The sequence below is a fragment of the Acromyrmex echinatior genome, chromosome 5 (genome assembly GCF_024713525.1).
Source record: "Acromyrmex echinatior isolate Ae372 chromosome 5, ASM2471352v2, whole genome shotgun sequence".
Classification (NCBI taxonomy): Eukaryota; Metazoa; Arthropoda; class Insecta; order Hymenoptera; family Formicidae; genus Acromyrmex; species Acromyrmex echinatior.
The window spans coordinates 14,324,466-14,343,720 of record NC_141856.1 but is presented as its reverse complement, the minus strand read 5'-3'; the positions used below and the strand labels follow the sequence as shown (position 1 = coordinate 14,343,720).

General features: G+C 36.4%; 1 protein-coding gene across 2 annotated transcripts in view; it reads left to right on the top strand.

The window, feature by feature from the left end:
• The window catches only part of LOC105151319 (protein abrupt), an 87,451-nt gene that overhangs the window by 64,595 nt on the left and 3,601 nt on the right, over positions 1–19,255 (top strand). The window lies entirely within an intron of this gene.

The following is a 19,255-nucleotide window of genomic DNA, read 5'->3' as shown; positions in this document are numbered from 1 at the left end:
GGAGATACGGACTTTCACTTTCAAGGGCAATTGTTATTAATTTCTTGTATCGCTTCTTTTTGTGAAGGAAAGTTGTTAAATATTTGTATATATGAAATATATATATATATATATATATATATATATATATTTATAAATATTGTTTATATATAGATAGGATTAAAAGAAGATAATCCATTTTTTAAGAACCACACTTTCATATTGAAACTTGCATGAATAGAATTTTGCATAATTATTGGAAATGGAAGTACCAGCTATAATCTCACGGCAGCAATCTGTTGTAATTGGCATGACTGATGTACACAATATTAATCACAAAATTTCCCGTTCATCACTGCGTCAATCTATCTTATAGAAAAGAATTGAAAATGGACAATCAAGCTATTTGTACATCACAATTTTGTCCATTTTTTATTGAGAAACGAAGATTGACAAAACACTTTCGTGAAAAATCGGGGATCATTTGGTACAGCATCACTTTGCCTTTCGTGACGTGTATCGGGAACATGAACATATACGTGTGTCACGCACGCCGTCGTCCACAATATTACGAGGGAGAAAGAGATAGGGTACGTCGTATTGATCTCGAGGATTCAACAAACAGCACCTAGTACCTCCCGCTCGTTCCTCTCTAACTCTATCTTGCTCCTCCACCCCGTGCCAATCCCGTCTCTCACCCTTCCATTCCCTCTTTCCTTCGCTGATACCTCTCCCTGTCTCTCATCGTGTTCCATACCATTCGATTCGCCCTCGCGTATATAGGGTTTGATGAGGGCAAGCAACCCTGCTCGGACGATAATCGCAATTCCATTGTCGGGCTTTCGATCGCCGTCTCTCGTCTCGACAATAGTTCGAGTAAGGACCCGTCTCCTTCCGTACTTTCTCTACAGCGGAGAATGAGATTGGCGAATCGCATTGCAGGATAATATCTAAAAAAATTAATCGCAACCACTTTCCTTTATTACATTGCGGTTTGGAATACCACGTGCAGTACTACAGTAGCTGACAATAATAATGATAGTGGCACTAAGAATGAATGTTTCTAAATTTTCTTTGAATGGGCAAATATTGAAATGTTAGAAAATCTTATTTATGGTTGAAAAGTGAAATAAACTAAATATTTATCGATTTATATTTAAAAAAATGTATTGCAGTGTTTCAGTACAGAGTGTCTTTACACTTGTGCTTTTTACCAGATAAGAAAGATGTTTGCTTATATAATTTTTAAAACACAACGCAAAATTTTCGTGAATTCTATTAAACAGTGCCATAGTTCATAGTCACTAAATAGCAAGAATGACTTCCTAGAAAAGCCTGGCAAACTTATGGGATGAGATGAGGTGAGGAGGAGGTAATTTAGTCATTCGTGAAAAGTAAGCATTTCGAGGGAATATTAATTTAACCAGGGAAACACAGTTTCGATCCATCGATCCGGCGCGACGGCGCTTGTTAACAACACGAGTGCCTGTCTCGGGTTAGCAGATTGCCGATTTCCGCGCAGACGGACGAGCAAGCGAGCGAGTGAATGAGCGAGCAAGAGAAAGTTTGCCGGGACACGCGATATTCAGGCCTATGACCATCGATCACGCGATCTCACAGTCGCCACGTTTATCCTCGTTGCGAACCCCTGACAAAACAAACCCCGCCGGCTTATCCAATTCCGCGGTGTTTCCACGAATTTCTTCCATCCCGTACTTCGTGCCAACCCCTGACGCTCGCAACCCCCGACGTAAATGGAAGCAGAGTTTCGCATTTGTTCTCAGCAACCCCCCTCCTTCGACTGCCATTCTGTCTCCTTATCCGCGCACGTTCTTCTTACTCCAACCGCCTTTCTCCCCTTACCCGTTTCGTTCTGCTTATTTCGTGCCATCGCATCGGCGTAAAGCCCGTCGCCTACGAATGCGGCCTCGCCTAAAAGCACTCACCGGTACTACACTCGCGGGTGCGGTTGGGGATGGAATTCACTTCCGTTTTAGGACGTGCGGTAACCCAGTAACACGAGGGAGAAAACGATAGTATAGGATCAGCTGCCAGACTGCGCAGCCACCCGCATGACTCTCGCAGCTATGATTGATGATTGTTGTTTACGAGTACTTTTGGTTTACTTTGAAGATATATGTGATCCTTTACTAGGATCCTTTCGAAATGGAAGGTTGGGAAGGTTTCGGCTGAGTAGTACTTTAATAACAGTAGTTTCTTGTTTCTAAGCCTGTCTTTTGTCTTTTTTTTTAATAATAAAAAATTGCCAAATTCAAACTGATAAATCGTACAATGTATTGTATTAATGTATTGTATAGGACAGTATAGTAAATTAAAAATAAAAATTAGTAATTTTATATATTTTTTTAATTTATAAGAATTATAAAGATTCTGATTTAACAAGCTACTGAATGTTGATTAAATTGCTGCAGTAAAGTTGCTTCAAGCAAGCTATAGATATCACAGGTGTAGACGTTACACTTAGCAAAAAATTTTTTTTCTGTATAAGCTAGGATATTTTATTTAAAAAATATCTGACGTTTGATATTTTTCTTTCTGTTTCATGTTTTTCAGTCTGTCATACTTCTATTATGATTTGTAGAAAAACCACAGATCACATAGCAGAACTATGACAGACTGTAAAACATCATATCATCTGTGGCAATTAAAGCAACCATGAACGATATAACGTGCGATTTTATATAAGAATATTACATTGAATTTTTACTTGAAATAAAATAAAATTACAAAAAGAAGATGAATTTTGCTCGCGATTTTTTTACTTGATAAAGTATCTTTCAATTTTTTTAATTTTCATCGATTTTATCAAAATATTTTATTATTTTAATATACTTTATGTATTTTAATTATAATTAAAATTTTAAAACTTTTTAAAGTTTAATGCACTTATTAAAAAAATTAATATAAAATCGCTTGGATATTAATTTTTTGTTTGAAGATACCTATACAATATAATTTAATCAAAATCTATGTCATGAAAATTAAATGAATTTCAGAGAATTTATTTTGATTTAAAAGTTCTACGAGCACATACATTTTCATCTTAACTTGTGACATCCGAGACAATTACGCGTATCATTCCGGCCACCGAAATTACGTGTCAGCGTGACTTATGTTCTTTTTGCGCCGGTTCTTATCTGGATCTCTTGTGCTAGATTCTAGCAGCCTACTACAAATCCATGTTTTCTACTGCAAGGTAGACTCTCGATCGCGCACTGTCGGCAGATTAGAGCCATCTGTCATTCGGATCCGATTCGGATAGTTTCGTTTCGACCGTGCCCGGTCAGATTCTTATCTTCCTGACGAATTTCCCCTAGGAAAACTTGGCTCTACCAACGTTTGACCACCACTGCTCGATATTTTTGCGCAATATTTTTCGACGCGAAAGAGAGAAATATTGCAAGTAGATTTCAATATGGTAAAAAACGAACATATAACGATTGCGTGAACACACACGCGTGATTTATCGGCGACCTTGTTTGTGCCGGCATTGTGTACGTGTGTGCAGGTCATGCGGAACATCCGCAGCACATGGATGAAGAGATATGGGGAAAGATTCTTCTTCGTCTTTTTCTTTCTTAATCTTTGCTGACTGCCCGTATCCCCCAGATGTCTGTCCAAGTCTTGATTTTCTCAAAGTATCCGGAAGAAAAAGAAAACTCGATTACTTAAAGTTTAACGTCGAGAAGAAGATGAAAATAGATATCGACGTTACATTATTTTTTAATATGTGTTTTAGGTATTATGCAGTTGGGTGGATAGAAATATTTAATTGATTCTCTTAGATAGATCGATTAATTTTATAATATATTATATTGACTTTACAGTTTCATTAAAAAAAAGTAAGTGTAATCTTTCATATTTAGGCATTTTTATTATTAAAAGGCATTTTTTAAATTAAACTTGTCGATATTTTAAAAGTAAATGTAATCGATTTCTCTTTACATTATCAACAATTCCCCGAATAAATATAAGCTCAGTCAACATTGTTTTAACACTCAAGAAAATGAGGAAACTTTTTGTAAAGATTGGAAAGACCCCAAGGTAAATCAATGACAAGTTATCCCAATCGAGTTGTTCGAAACGCAGTTGAAAAACAAAGATCGGTTAGAAAAATAAAGGATCCGGAAATGAGACGAGATTGGATGTAATGGCCTATTTCAGGAGTGGCGATGCCATCAAATATATTCCGGGGAGTTTAGGGCTAAAGGATAGGACTTACATAGGTGGTCTATTTATGCCTAGAAGGCGCAGAACTTCGCTGGAGGGTATCACGGAAAGGATAAAAATGAGATTCTTACGCGATAAGCGGAGCAATGAGATGAATGCACGGTGTCACGTTGAACTGTTTGTCTCCCCTTTTTCTTATCTGTGTCTGTCCTTCCTTCATCCGACCTTATTCCGACTCTTTCGTCTCTTCTTTAGTCTCTTCTGTCTCAAGTCCCCCTTTTCTTCGCCTTCATTCTCGCGAAATCCACATGCTGTCGTCGCACGCGGGACGACTTGGACTACGCCGAGGGTAGTTCACCGTACATTATTGCGTCCTCTGGACAAATGACGATTCCCTCTCAGAACTTGCCGCATTAGTCTTTGCGACACCGCAAAGACTAACAGACTTTCAGACGTAAAATGTATTTTTACTGACTTAAATACATCACGATATGAAAGTCTCAGGATTAAGAAAGATTTAATTTAAATTACTTTTAAAAAGTATCTCGTTACTGTTACTCGTTACTCGTTGTAAAAAAGAATTCATCGTTACCCATTGGAAAAGATAACTCGTTAACGTTATCGTTACTAAAAAAATATAGAGTTGTTACAATTCCGTTACTTTTTCACTGAATTTTTTCACTGATTTTTTTAGAGTGGCATTCAATTGTACGTCGCTAATTGACCGGTGCACGAAATATATAGTGATTATAGTCGATATAACATGATCAAATATAACACTTCTTTCTTTTACAATTTGTTTATGCACATTCCATACATACTGTATATACACATGTTACATGTACATAATAATGGTAAAAGTAACGATTATATTCATTACGCCAAAATTGTAACTCATTGCCGTTACTGATAAAAAAATATAACGTTGTTACCATTTAAAAAAGTAACTGTAACGATAATGCGTTGCTTCTCAATTCTGAAAAGTATTTGCAAGACACGCACAATGCGACATTATGTCGGGCAATATAGTGCAAAATTTGCGAAAGTTTATTATAATATGTTCTGTATAACTTTGATTTGCAAATTTAATTACTTTGTAATATAGCTTCAGTCAGGAAATAATCGCGTAAGTTTGGTGGATCGATAGAAGAAAAACAAATGGTAGAGAAAAAACATGGCGCGCACTTGGCTTTATATTCCCGTCGCACGTTCGAAATCGTCAGTACGAATACTCGGTTTTAATCTGCCCGGTCTATCGATTCTCGTCGACATGAGCGAAAAACGAGAATGCATTTCACGAACGTTACAACAGCGTGGCAAACGTGGCGCGCAGACTAAAAAAAAAAAATTACCTCCGAAATCCACTTAATGCAATAAAAACGGTGGACATCAAAGGCGAAATCTCATTAACGAGAAAAAGCGTAAATATGCTTTTATCTGAAAAAAAAGCACCGAGCTCTTAAACAAATTGACAATAATAAATAGATATTCAAAAAATAACGCTTGCAACGTTGATTAAGAGAGACAAATGGCTGTTATAGCTACGATGAACATAGGTTTTTCTCTCAATTTTTTCACACAATTCAAAATTTAAACGATAAAAGATATTAAATAAAATGGCTAATGCGGCTGATAAAAAATTAAATAAATCACGTGATGCAAAGTATTTAATTCGCTTTTCTATATAATGTTATTCCGTCGCCAATTTAAATTCGGGATGCATTATCATTCTAATCGTAACACAAAATTATTCAGTTCGTTTACAATCTGAAAACGTTTTTTCTGTTGAAGACACAAAAGTTTTGGTTGATTGTACCGACTGAAATGGTTCTGTTCACGACATCCGCTAACTTTCGCGGGGAAAATAAAAAATGGGAATCGTGCAGAACGAACTCCGAAGCTAGCAACTTGTCCATTTTCTGATGCCGGCGGCACTCTTGCTGCTGAGATTCAATCAAACTTGCAAAGCTTTCGAGTACTCGAGCCAGCTCCCGGATTACTCGCGAGTAAACAGCGACTACACGGCCTCCAGCGCGCGACGTCGGGTGTCGATAAGAAGGCGTCGAGGAAGAAGGCACGGATGCCTGAACGGTGCTTGTCTGTACTCCACTTGGGGTACATTCTCTTTCGGAGAAGAGTTTGCAGAGGAAAAGTTAGCGGACGGAGGAAGGGATAGAGTAATGTGGACTAAGGGTGGAGTACCGTGGAAAATCAATGTGGTCATAGAAGAAAAGAGGATGAGGGAGAGAGAGAGAGAGAGAGAGAGAGAGAGAGAGAGAGAGAGAGAGAGAGAGAGAGAAAGAGAGATAGATAGGAACTGAGGACAAGGATCCTTTATGTCGGGTCACGTCTTTAATATACCTCGCATGGCGCGGCGGTGTAGCTGCGGCAGCAGGTTTAATCAATCTTCACGGCAAAGCTGTGCTGTGCCGTTCCGATGCTACATCCATGAGAAATGTATAGCAGTAAAATGTCGATTAAGACCGATTGTGGAAATGAGTTTTACAAAGAAAATACCAGGATGCATCTTCGCAATTATCATGGCAGCAAAAGGTCTATTCATCTACAACGGACACAATTCTAAAAGATGAATGATAAATTTTTTTTTTTGCTTTAAGTATACCTATACTTATAATTCAATACCATGACGAGGTTGAAGTATAAAAAAAGAAATTTATTATCCGTATAGAATAATATATAGAATAATGACTGACAAATTTTCCTTTAGAAAAAATTAAAGTATAGCGCGGTTTTTTGTAGACTTTTTAAATTGTTTTGTATTTTGCTCAATTGTATCTTTTGATTTGTATACCTAAGCTTTCTAATGCAAGCTATTGTGTGTTTTCCTTTTGTTAATTTTACTTGCTGTGGTAACTTGCTGCGTTATATTATTACTTTGTCAAAAAAGTTTCGTAAACTTGAAATTCTTACATTTATAAATAGATTAAGGAGTTTTCCTCTTTTTTGTGAATCTTTTGAATAATTTTATTATATATCGATTTGGATAGATTAGTTTTCCGACCTTTAAATTAGAGTAGTTTCGTAGAAATGGAAAGACAGATATCAATTTTATCCTATAGATAGGATAAGGTAAAGATTTACTTATTACAAGTTTTACTTATTAATTAAGGAAGCATCTCAGATTAGAAATGTCCTACATTTATTAAAATTTATTATAAGAAATAGCGATTATTTACGCTCATTAATATTTGTAATTTAACTCTCTCTTCCTCCTTTTTTCTCTTTTTTTATTTAAATTTATCTTCTAATATCGATCTAAACTGTTACAAAAAAAAAATAAATTTTTTGCTATTAACTTAACCTTCTTGAATTATTAATTTTAATAATTCAATTTTAATAATTCATCTTTTGGAAGATTATATATAACCTTTCAGAATTGTTTATAATTTTTATTGACTAAATAACAGCTTGGAACATAATTATAAAATAAATAGATTTATGTAAAATTCAAAATGGAAGCGTGATTTAAAGCATTTTAAGATAGAAATTGGGCAAGTTATTCCAATAAACGTTACATAAAAAATATTGTCAATTGTTGAAAGATCATCTGTATATCAGTAGTTATGATCAGTAAGCGATGTATTCGTCAATCAGGAGAGCAAGCATTTCGCGAAAGAAGAAAATCCGTGCGAAGGCGCGAGGAGAAAGAGAGAGAAAGAGGGAAAGTGAGACTTAGGAGACGTGGAGAGGAACGAAATGAGAGTCAGAACAGACGGAGGTAGAGAGGGTATACAGGGGAGGTGCGAGAGGAGTGACAGAGAGAAAAACACAGAGGCCGCGCTTCCCCCGAGGGTCCTGGGATCGATCCCTGTGCAATTTCCCGCACATGTCCGCATTGATCTGCCCTCACTTGCCCCCGGTACCCACCCCTCAGCAACACTCAACCACCACCACTACCGCCGTCGCCACCGCCGCCGCCACCACCACCACCACCACCACCACCACCACCACCACCACCACCACCACCACCACCACCACCACCGCCGCCGCCACCACTGCCACTGCCAACCATCCTAAGCTTCTTTGGTGATACCTCTGCGATCACCAAAACGCCTACCCCCTAACCCTCGGTCTTTTCCCTTCACTGTTCCCTTCGCGGACCAAAGTCATTTCAACTACGTCAATTCACCCTCTACTTTTTTTCTTAACGTGTCCGAGTCTCACGCACCCGTAGCTTAATGCACGCATGTCACGCGCGCTACAGATATTATTCCTTTTAAGAGTCTTTGATATCGGTCGAGTTTCTTTTTATGAATTCAACAGGGATTCGAACAATCGTTACACAATTGTAGGCAGACGCAGCATTCAGAATGATTAATGCGCACATTATAAATAATGTTCTTCTACAAACTTTTTTCATGCTTTAAAAAATAACAGCCTCTCTTAAATTAGGAACTTTTTTATTTTATTTTGTACTTTGTTTTGAATTTTTTCCATTTTTTAATAAACCGCTTTGTTTTTTTATGCTTTGTTTTGTTCGAAGCTTTACCAGGTTCTGTTGTCCCATGCGATCATGGTCGGCAATCTCCTGAGGCAAAATTCACTCCGAATACGTAAATCCACCCTTTATTTTCTTCTAACGTGCCTGGAACGTGCGCACTCATGTCTTAACAGACGCGCGTCACGCACACCAGTATCCATCCCTTCGATATCTTCTATATTCTTTCTTACTCTTCTTCCGTATATACTTTATTCACGTATTTGCTCTGATCTCGAGTTGCTTAGATATATTTTCTTTTTCTGACATATCTCTCTAAAAATGAATGTTGGATGGTCATTTTGCTAGTTATTTCATAAATACATTTCTATAAATAGAAAAATTATTTTATTGCATTTACTTTTAAATTAATCTTTAAAAAGAAATTATTAAAATATTTCCCACATCTTAAGAAGTATAAAAATAATTTACACACACACATACACACACACTTCAAGAAAGTAAAAATAGATATTTACGTAATATAATAATTCGAAATTTCTCATTATTTCCATTTAAATTTGAACTTTATAAAAGATCTCACTTTTTGCTGAAAAAATAAGTTTTCATTTCAGCTATTTTTATGCTCATCTTCTTGTCTGTCGTGTTTCTCTCGTTTTATGTCTCTATAGTTCTGTATTTTCCCTTATTGCCGCCATTGCCAAGCAATCTCAGTTTCATCCAAGTGGCTTCAGCCATCCAGTTGCTCAGCATTCCAACCCCCCTTTACAAATTCAACGTGCCGAGAGTCATTTTAACTATACAGAACAGCCTTCCTTCCTTTTCACTTAAATGTATTTTTTCACGTATGTCCCACGCACAATGAATTGTATCCCGATAGTTGGGACAAACTTTCGACAGACAACACGGTTTTTCAATTCTGGAAAAGTGATCTTATTGTCCCACGAACTTCTGCAGGAAAAACTTCAAAAGGCAAATTGTTTTGTCGTGTTGTTTCAAAAACTACACGTCATGTATCTAAAAACTACAATGTATTATCTCTATAATTATTCATTGTAATGCGTATTTTAATCTTGCATTTATTTTAAATAATATATCTTAATCAATTAATAAAATCAAATATAAAATTTAACTTAATTATAAGAATAACTTTTGACAAATCTTAATACATATATATATAATATATATGTAGATTAATTTAAAAAATTTCTGCTAATAATTAACAGAATTAAAAAAATATGTGCAGAAATATAAATTTATTTTAATTTGTGTTTAGAAATATATACGTTTTACTGTGTATATGACTAAATGCTAATTAAACTTGAATGCAAAAAGATCAGATACTGGTCAAGGTCAGAGACTTAAATGCCTCAATCAATTATTACAAAAGTGATGTAGTTTGTGCGGTACGAAGCATTATACCTTTTACGTCTATATTCTGCACGCGAGCAAATGAAAAGGCGAAAGTTAAATAAAAATAATCTCGCAAAGCACGGTATATTTTTTTTTTATTTTCGAAGAAGTAGAAAAACTTAAATCGCGTTAAGGGGAGGAGCTCGTAGGCAACTACATTGGGTATCTAAATTAAACTTTTCTACCCCTTCGAAGTTTTTTCCTCTGACTCAACGACTGCCATATATCAAACTACCTGTCATAAATCTAAGCCCTAAATCGTGCCGAATGCTGATATAACCAATCGTTAACAAAGCTAGTACATATTAGAAGCCAGGTGTGATCATAGTTCTATAGAGAGTAGCGAAATATTAAAGTGAATATATATTGGTAGATATTAGAAATATTTTTAAAAAAGTTTTTAAAAATTGATTTCGAAAAATGGAAAATATACAATATATTTTTTATTTAAAGTTGTTTATAAGGAAATATTTATAAATTAAAAAAAGAACAGACAGTTTATTTACGGCTCAGAAAGTTCTGTGTGAAGCATCAAGATTTAAATTCCATTCTTGATTAGTTTTCGCGCGGAACGTTGTGGAAAACTGCTGATGGTTGCTTCGCGCTTTGCCACCGCAACATCGAATAGGATTTCGATGTAGCACATCAAGGCTCGTTTCTCATTTCGGAAGTATTTCCAGGAATAGAATTGCACCGCCGCATATCGATCCCTGTCTATAACTCCGCGTCTTTCCCCTCGAGCGGGATCGACATTTTCGAGTTGCTCACCCTTGTGGTAACGCGAGGCAGACGCGAAAGGACTTTCCCGGAAACCCGAAGACATCGATCTTCGGGTTCCCTTCGGCCAATCAGCGTGCTGACTGCTCTTCGAGAAGCAGGTCCTCGTTAATGCAGCGCAATTCGTTGGAGCGACGCCGCTAATGGACTAGCGCAATCATCCGGGCTTGCTACCGAATCTCCCTTCTTGCCGACAATGTCGGTATCCTCTTCTCGGCTTCATGTTTCTTTATCCTACTTGAAGTTTTTGCGAAAATCTTGACGTTCGTCCGATCACTGTATCATCTTCCCGTATCTTATTTTTTCTTCTGCGAAAAGAGCTTAGACTTTCTTCAGTCATCTTCAGTCGTTTTCCTAGATATTCGTGACTGCATAGAGTATTTGTAGTAATAAACTAATGAGAGTGGTTTTGGTTAGTTTGCAATTGCAATATATCGCAAATAACGATTTTCGATAATGTTTAGAATAATTAGACAAGTATTAAGATTGCTGATATTATATTTTTGCTGCAATGCGGAAATCTTTAGTTATTTTTGGATAACAGTTGCGATATTCAAGTAATGGTCTTTAATAATGCTTAAAATAATTAGACACGTAGTATCGCTATTATATTTTGTGCTATAAAGCGTATCTTAAATTATTTTTAGATGCGTTCGTAAAACTTTTATGACTTTAATTTACATATTGAATTTTTCATCATTTTATAATTAGATTAAGTTTTAAAAAGTTATGATTTATTTAAAAAAAAAAGTATTTTAGGAATATTTTATAATACAGGGTTGGCCATATTCGACGGAAAGATCTGGCAACACTAACTTTTGACAGAGATGTTAGATCGAGTAACGACGTTTCCCATGATTGAAAAAAAAAACATCTTTCCGTCGAATATGGCCAACCCTGTATAAAACGAAATGAAATCTTCGATATGATTGTGATGAGTCTATTTAAAGAACAATTAACTTTCAAAAATTTTATTATAATAAAAATTGCTTCCGATTTTGCTTTCTCGTAAAAGCTTTCAATTTAATATCATTAAACTTGACAAATTTAGAAACGTACACGTTCACATCTTCTCTCTTAACAAAATTAAAACATTATCTTTTATTTTACGTGCTTTGAAATTAGATTTAACGGAGAAAAGAGTTAATTTTTATTTCTTTAACTTCTCGTGGAACTTCTTATATTTTCGTCTGAGATAATTTCGTTTTAGAAAGAATTTCTCGAAGAAAATTGCGTCCCTTCGTTTATCTTCTCTAAATCTTTTAGCATCTTTTCCTATTTTTACTACCTTCCATCATTGCAGCTATCCCTTTGGTCTTTCAAGTTATCTCTTCCGCTTCTTTCGTCTATCCTCTGTATTTTGTCTTCCCGCTCATCGTTCTTTTCCGCACTCCATAACTGTCTTTCTATAATTCTTTTCCGACCGATCGGCTTGGAGGTTGGTCGTAATCGAACAAACACATACACCTTTCACTTCGATCGATCGAATTACCTGAACTTTTAAGATACTCGGTCTGATCATTTGAACATATTTCACATTTGAAAAAAATATATAATTATACGATGAGAATACGATTCTTCGAGATGTAATTCTAATAATTAGGAACTTCACGTAATTCAATCGATTTTTTAATATTTGTTTAAAAATTTGATTTCTGTGCGAGTTCTATAATTTTTTATTCGTGAGATTTAAAAATTTATAGATTAAAATTTAAATATAGCTGAAATTATTGAACATCTAAAATATAATTAGTCCTAAATATTTTTATAAAAAAATTGAATAATGATTTTAAGATTACTTTTAGTCATATATTTTTGCGAAATATAATCAAATCTCGTGTGAATATTCCATCAAAAGATGAAAATGGAAAGACCCGAGTTTAATGCTTTAGAAGCGATATGACCTTAATTCCACCCGAATTCTGGTGTAACCCGATTGATATATAAATCATCGCAAAATACTGTTTCCCGCGGTTCGTGTTATATATATATATACGGCTCTGTAACTCTAATAAATTGGTTTGTCATCCACCATAAATCAGCAAGTAGTTACATACTACGATTTCTCTTTTACATGATGTAGGTTTAGTCGACAAAAGTTAATTTCGAAAATAGGATGCTACGATTACACAAATACTGTTGATCGAATTTCCGTTCGGATGTTATTTCTGTTGACGCGCTGAAAAATATTTTCCATCTATTTTTAAAAATAAATATGTTTTCAATGTAGAAATAGAATTTTATTTGTTTAGTAAATGTTGTTACGACAAAACAGTTCTTTTTTCTAAAATTCAATCATCCTAATGCAATAACATTCAAAAAAATACAAAGCGTATTAAAAAAAAAGGGAGAGATGCTCCTTGCAATATGAAAAATATACCTCCGAGATTTCTCTAGTATAAATATGATATAATTACGTTACTTATCATCTCGTTACTTAAGTTATTGATAATTAATGACTAAAGAAATACTTCAAAACGAGATAGGTGCGATATATGATGATTTCTGCACGAGTTGAATAATACCCATCATATGCTGAATCTGTACATCCTTCCCTTTTATGTAATGAGACGTGCACGAAAATGGGAGAGGCCTTATGCTTAGAGATTCGTAGGAAAGATAGTCGTAACGAGGTGTAGAGACGAGTGGATCAATACGAAGGTTCTTACGTAGTTCGCTTACTCTTGCTCTGTCTCCCTTCTTCTTGCTCCACCCTTCTACTACTCTTCCTTATCTCTTTCTTCCGTCCAGATCCTCCATTTCTCTCGGTTTCCTCCTGACACTCTTTCTCTCTCTCTCTCTCTCTCTCTCTCTCTCTCTCTCTCTCTCTCTCTTATCTATCTTTCTCCTTGTCATCTCTTTTTCTCTGTCTCTCTCTCTATCAGTCTCTCTGTTCGAGAGCTTGATGTGCACGAGGACGAAGGCGAACGACGATGCTTGCCGATAGATCGAATAGTTATCTTCCAATTTACCCCCTGAATTTCCTGTTTCATTTGTGAGATGCGCAAGAAGCGTGCTCGCGGCAGCGACAGCCATTTCGAAATGTGAAAATAATACCGCGTTTGTGAGAGTACGTTATGGCGCCAGATGTTCGTTCGATTTTTACGACCGGAAGTCGCCCACGTCTCCACATGAGCGTGAGGCCAAGAAATTAAAGAGAGATAAATGAACAACTGATTACGGAGATGCCTTGCGTATGCGACTCGTTTAGTCTAGGGCCATCGTATTGTAATTTGGATAAGAAACTACATCAACAAGTACAACAATAACAACACACCAAACATCCTACAACCGGGCATGCCCTGAGAGTACGAGAGTAGTACGCGTGCGAGTATGTGTACGCTAGAGCAGACTGAGGAATAGAGAGAGAGAGAAGCGAGAGAAGCAAGTGAGTGTATGCATGATAGTTGATGCGGAGAGAGACAGAACGGGTGCGAAAGTGCGCTCGAAGGTGCGGAATGAATGAGAGAGAAGGAGAGTAAGAAAGATAGAATATGAGAGAGAAAGTGAGAGACAGAGAAAGGAATCACGTGTGATTGGTCACGTGTGTGTTCAGATACGGAGTGAGCAAAGAGGGAGAGAATGACAGAAAGAAAGAACGAAAGGTTTAACGTGTGTGCCTCCGTATACTTGCGCTTAATGTATCACAATGTATGCTGTGTATGTATGCCTCTGTGAACCTGTGTGCATGAGAGAAAGGAAGCATGAACGAAATGTTGAAAGAGGGAAAGAGAGAGAAAGAAAGAAAGAGAGACAGAGAATGTGAGAGAGGTAGTGCGAATGCGCGTGCATAGAGAACGCTAGAGAAAGAGAGAGAAAGAGAGATGCAGAAAGAGAGTAAAAAAGAGAAAAAGAGAGATAGAGAGAGAGAGAGAGAGAAAACGTGGGAGGGATGGGAGAATTGGCGAGAAAGAGCGAGGAAGGAAACGGTATCAACTGACGGGCATGTCCTGGTTGTAGGATCGGCGATGCCGAAGAGGGAGGAGGCCGCGATGGCGGCCATCGCCGCCGATGCCCCACAGGCGGTGGAGAATTTTGCAAGGCTCTACACGGTACTGCGCCATGACGACACTAGGCCTCTATGCCGCTACTGCGGCCGTAGCTACTCGTCACCAAGCAACCTGCGACAGCACGTGAAAAACGTCCATTCGAACTGGCCGTCGCCGGACACGTGGCCACAGTGCAACGTATGCGGCAAGCGATGCAAGACCAAGCACTACCTGATCAATCATCAGCTACAGGCGCACGGTATCCATCAGAGGCCTAGCATGAACAATCCCGTTGCCCAACAACAGCAGCAGCATCAATCACCATCCTCGTCCTCGTTGCCATGAGTACGTTCAATGTCACCGTCCAACGGTTGTCTGGAAACGCGTGAAAACGCGATCAAATCATCACTGCTTGTCGAAAAGCTTTAGTCTATGTCGCGGTTGGAAACGAAAGGCTATTGCCATCCGCTTGATAGGACTTAGACTTATCGTAACGAGGATCGATTTCCGTCATCTGCAGCTGCAATCGTCACCATTGCGCTACTTGTTCATTTGAAATTTGTTTAAACCATTTAGGATTTCGTTCAGATAGAACATTGTAGCTATTTTAGGTTTTATAATCAACAATGATTATTAAAACAATAGAGTCTATCTGAATACGATTTTTCGAACATCAATGAGGGATGGCGCACATTACATTTTTGCAGTTATTGTATAATGTCTTGTCTACATACCACGATAATATCTATATCGGAGTTTTAATCAAAATTTTAAATACTATATAATATTATCTGTTTTTTATCCCAATTGTTGTTATTGAATAATACAAAAAATTGATTTTATTTTTATCATTATGCACAATGTGTTTTATCATTTATTCATTACAGTATGTTGTTCATTAGCATCACAATTAGATTTCATTTATCTCGATATTTGATATGTCACATCGAGATTTGATATTGATAACATTATAGTTATTCCTATAATACTTTTATAATTCGAAACAGGATATTAACAAGAGAATAGAAAGAGAGTAAAAAGTTTAACCCATTTGACACATACCTAAAATTATTTCCAACCGCGACAAATGAACCAATGCAATTATCGAATAAGTATAGTTTTTGTGAAAAAATGCATGTCCAAATACAATCCGAAAATGACAACGCGAACATCAATACTTGTGAGATTTATGTACAGACATGAAGAAAAACCATCATTTCAACGTTACGCCTAAAATCAAACTTAATGTATACGAAACTGAATGGGTATACGAACATTGACGAAAACGTAATCTTAAATAATCGTACGAACGTGTAATTATAATTGACGACGGAGAGATTTGTGAAGAATTTGGCCGAGAATCGAAAATTCGATCAGTATGTTTGCGAATTTAGAACCTCGAACACCTCCGTCACCTTTCGCCGAAAATCCAAGCTATTTGTAAAAGGTCTTCAATTTATATTAATATTCCCATTTCCCCCTCCCCTATTTAAAGACACATGATTTTAAATAGAAATGTTAATTGTCCACATTCTTGCACGATGCCAGACTCCTTCCAACCACATTGAAGTAAAGAGCAGTTATCCATAAAAAAAATTGTAATAATGTCGCATTTTTGTTGTGTAGAATTTGATTTGAATCGAGTTCATTAGAGATTTTGAATATCCTAACTATATGTTAAAATCTCTCAAATAACGTGTATCTATTTATTATGAATATTTAGTGCTATGTTGGAAGTTATGTAAGATACTTCAATTTTAATGATATAACGCAATTTTTATACTGAATTTTCGGAGATTGTTTCGCATATGTGAAAATATTTTGAATATATAGTGATAATTAATATCACATATATGTTATAAAATTAAAAAGTAATGCGCGAATTTAAAAGCAACATAAGTCGAAATTTATATTAATTTTTTCAGAAACAATGAAGTAATTTTTATCAATATTTAACGGTATATTTTTTTTAAAACATAATAAATTATCACTGTATATTCAAACAATAGACACTTTACGCTGACGGTCAGTCGTATTAATAATAATTAATTAGCGGTTGATTCCAACTAGTAAGAGCACGGTATAATAGTAACCGCTGCGGGAAATACCCCTAGATGTTGAACACCGTTTGGGTCGAGGTTGGGCGCGTAGCATTATCGTGTTTAGCTCGGGGTGGGATTATGGTGGTGGTGGCTGGTGGTAACGTTGGTGTGGTGGTGGTTGCAGATCACGGGCTTGATGAGGCAGAGGGCGCGGCTTACCACCACCACCACAGCCATCACCAGCAACATCATCGGCATCGCCATCATCATCCACTATCCGTCCCTCCTCCTCACCACCGTCATCAGGCGCAACTGGAAGACGACACATCAGTTAATCAGTCTTCCACCACGGCCACCACGATCACGACGACCATCAAATATGAACGTGGCCAACCGGACTTCAGGCAGCAGAGATTATTGCGGGAGCACCATCGACAGCACGGTTACAGGTGTCCTCTCTGCTGTAGGACATTGCATGATATCAGTGCTATGAGGGCGCACTTGGATCATCATTATCCTAGAGATTCTCCCACCTGTCCTGTTGCCTCCTGCGCCAAAACCTTCTCCCATCCTAACAGTGTCAGGAACCATATGCGACTGAAGCATCCTGTAGAGTGGGACCAGATTAAGACCTTGAGATGGACCTATGTCTGATGAACAAGCGAAGATCAGTATAACTCTGATCGCATGTCGTAACTTTAATCTTTCCCACAAATATTTTACCAAAGAAACTTTGCTTTTTATTTTTCGGTGTAGCCCTATATTTCTTTGTGTACTTACTGGGCGGCGATAATAAGTAATAATTTATTATATTACGGCAGACTTTTTACAGTTGAAAATTGCTGTTAGGATTATTATAGCAGAAATGATGAATATAGATCTAAACGATCCAATGTTTTTTTGGAAATATTGTTATTAATAGGATTTTGCAAATTATTATTTATTATATTTAATATATTCCTCTAAAATTTATATTTTAATAAAATATTATTAATTATTTATATAATTGTACACAGTAATAATTATACTAATAATTATATACAAGAAAAAATAATATATTTTAATAAATTTAAATATCTGCACTTAGATATCAATTGACAATCATTCCTTGTGCATACAAGAAATTTGTTCATTTAACATTTTCATAATAAAAATAAATATCAAATTAATGTCAAATCGAGCTTGTTATCGCCGCACTGTGCTATTTTGAATCATGTTGGAAGAGAGTCTGGTCGACGGAATTTGGATTCTTTATGAAATTTATAGATATTTGAAGATCTACAAACGCAAAAGAAATTGGTGAACATTCATAGGAATACACAAATTACGAATTATCTGGAAGAAAGTCTACCGTGTACCCCCCCATTCCCCGGCGTAATAGAAAATGCGCAAAGGTGACAACCGAACTTTAGTGCTTTATTTCGAAACACGCACCCACCGTGAAGTTTATCCTTAACAAAAAGCGCACACTGTATATATGCGAGAGATTATATCGACAAAGGAGAGAATCTATAAATATATATATATGAAAAGCTATTATATTGAGCATATATATATATATATATATATATATATATATATATATATACATATATGTATGTATACATAAAGAGATATACATAGAGTTGATTTTGTATAAAATGTACGAAACAGTATTTCCTGTAGAGCCTGAAGCGTAGATCACGCCGTAGAAAATGAAACGATATACTTACATACTGCGACATCCGGCATACGCTGGACATTGATATAAGGATTAGATTACGTATCTAAGAGAGAAAACAATGTTCCTCTAAGCTGAGTAAGCCAGCCTTATGTTAAATAATGTAGTTTTAAGAGTGTAGAAACTGAACAGAAGAGCGCACGATGACTACGACGAAACCGAGCGGGTCGATCGGTTCTAAAGATCCGTTTTGCTCTTATGATCACGAAGAGACACGAAATTGCGCTGTGTGTGTGTGTGAGAGATGCTGGCGCGCATACACGAAATGCATAAAAATATGCAGGTTACTATGTGAGTGAATGAATTGCGAATGAATACGTCGACCAGAAATACGGTCGCTTAACAATGCCTAGCCTTATTTTTCTACGTCTTACGTTTCATCAGTATTTCTTAGGTCAAGAGTGCCCCAAAAGACGTTACGTTCGAAACCGTGCATATACTAGAATACGCCGCGAATAAACACAAGGAAGTATATTTATATATTTCTGTGAATGTACGAATTGTTAGTTGCGGATCTCAAAAGGAAGTGTTGGAATGCAATACAATATATATTAATTTCTAACCATTAATATTTTTTATTGGGCTGTTTCCAATTTGGCTCAGAGAGTGTTTTTTTTATTTAGTATTTGGAGTGTAGAATCACATAGAAAAAGAATTATGTGTGCTGAATGAATTATTTAAAGTT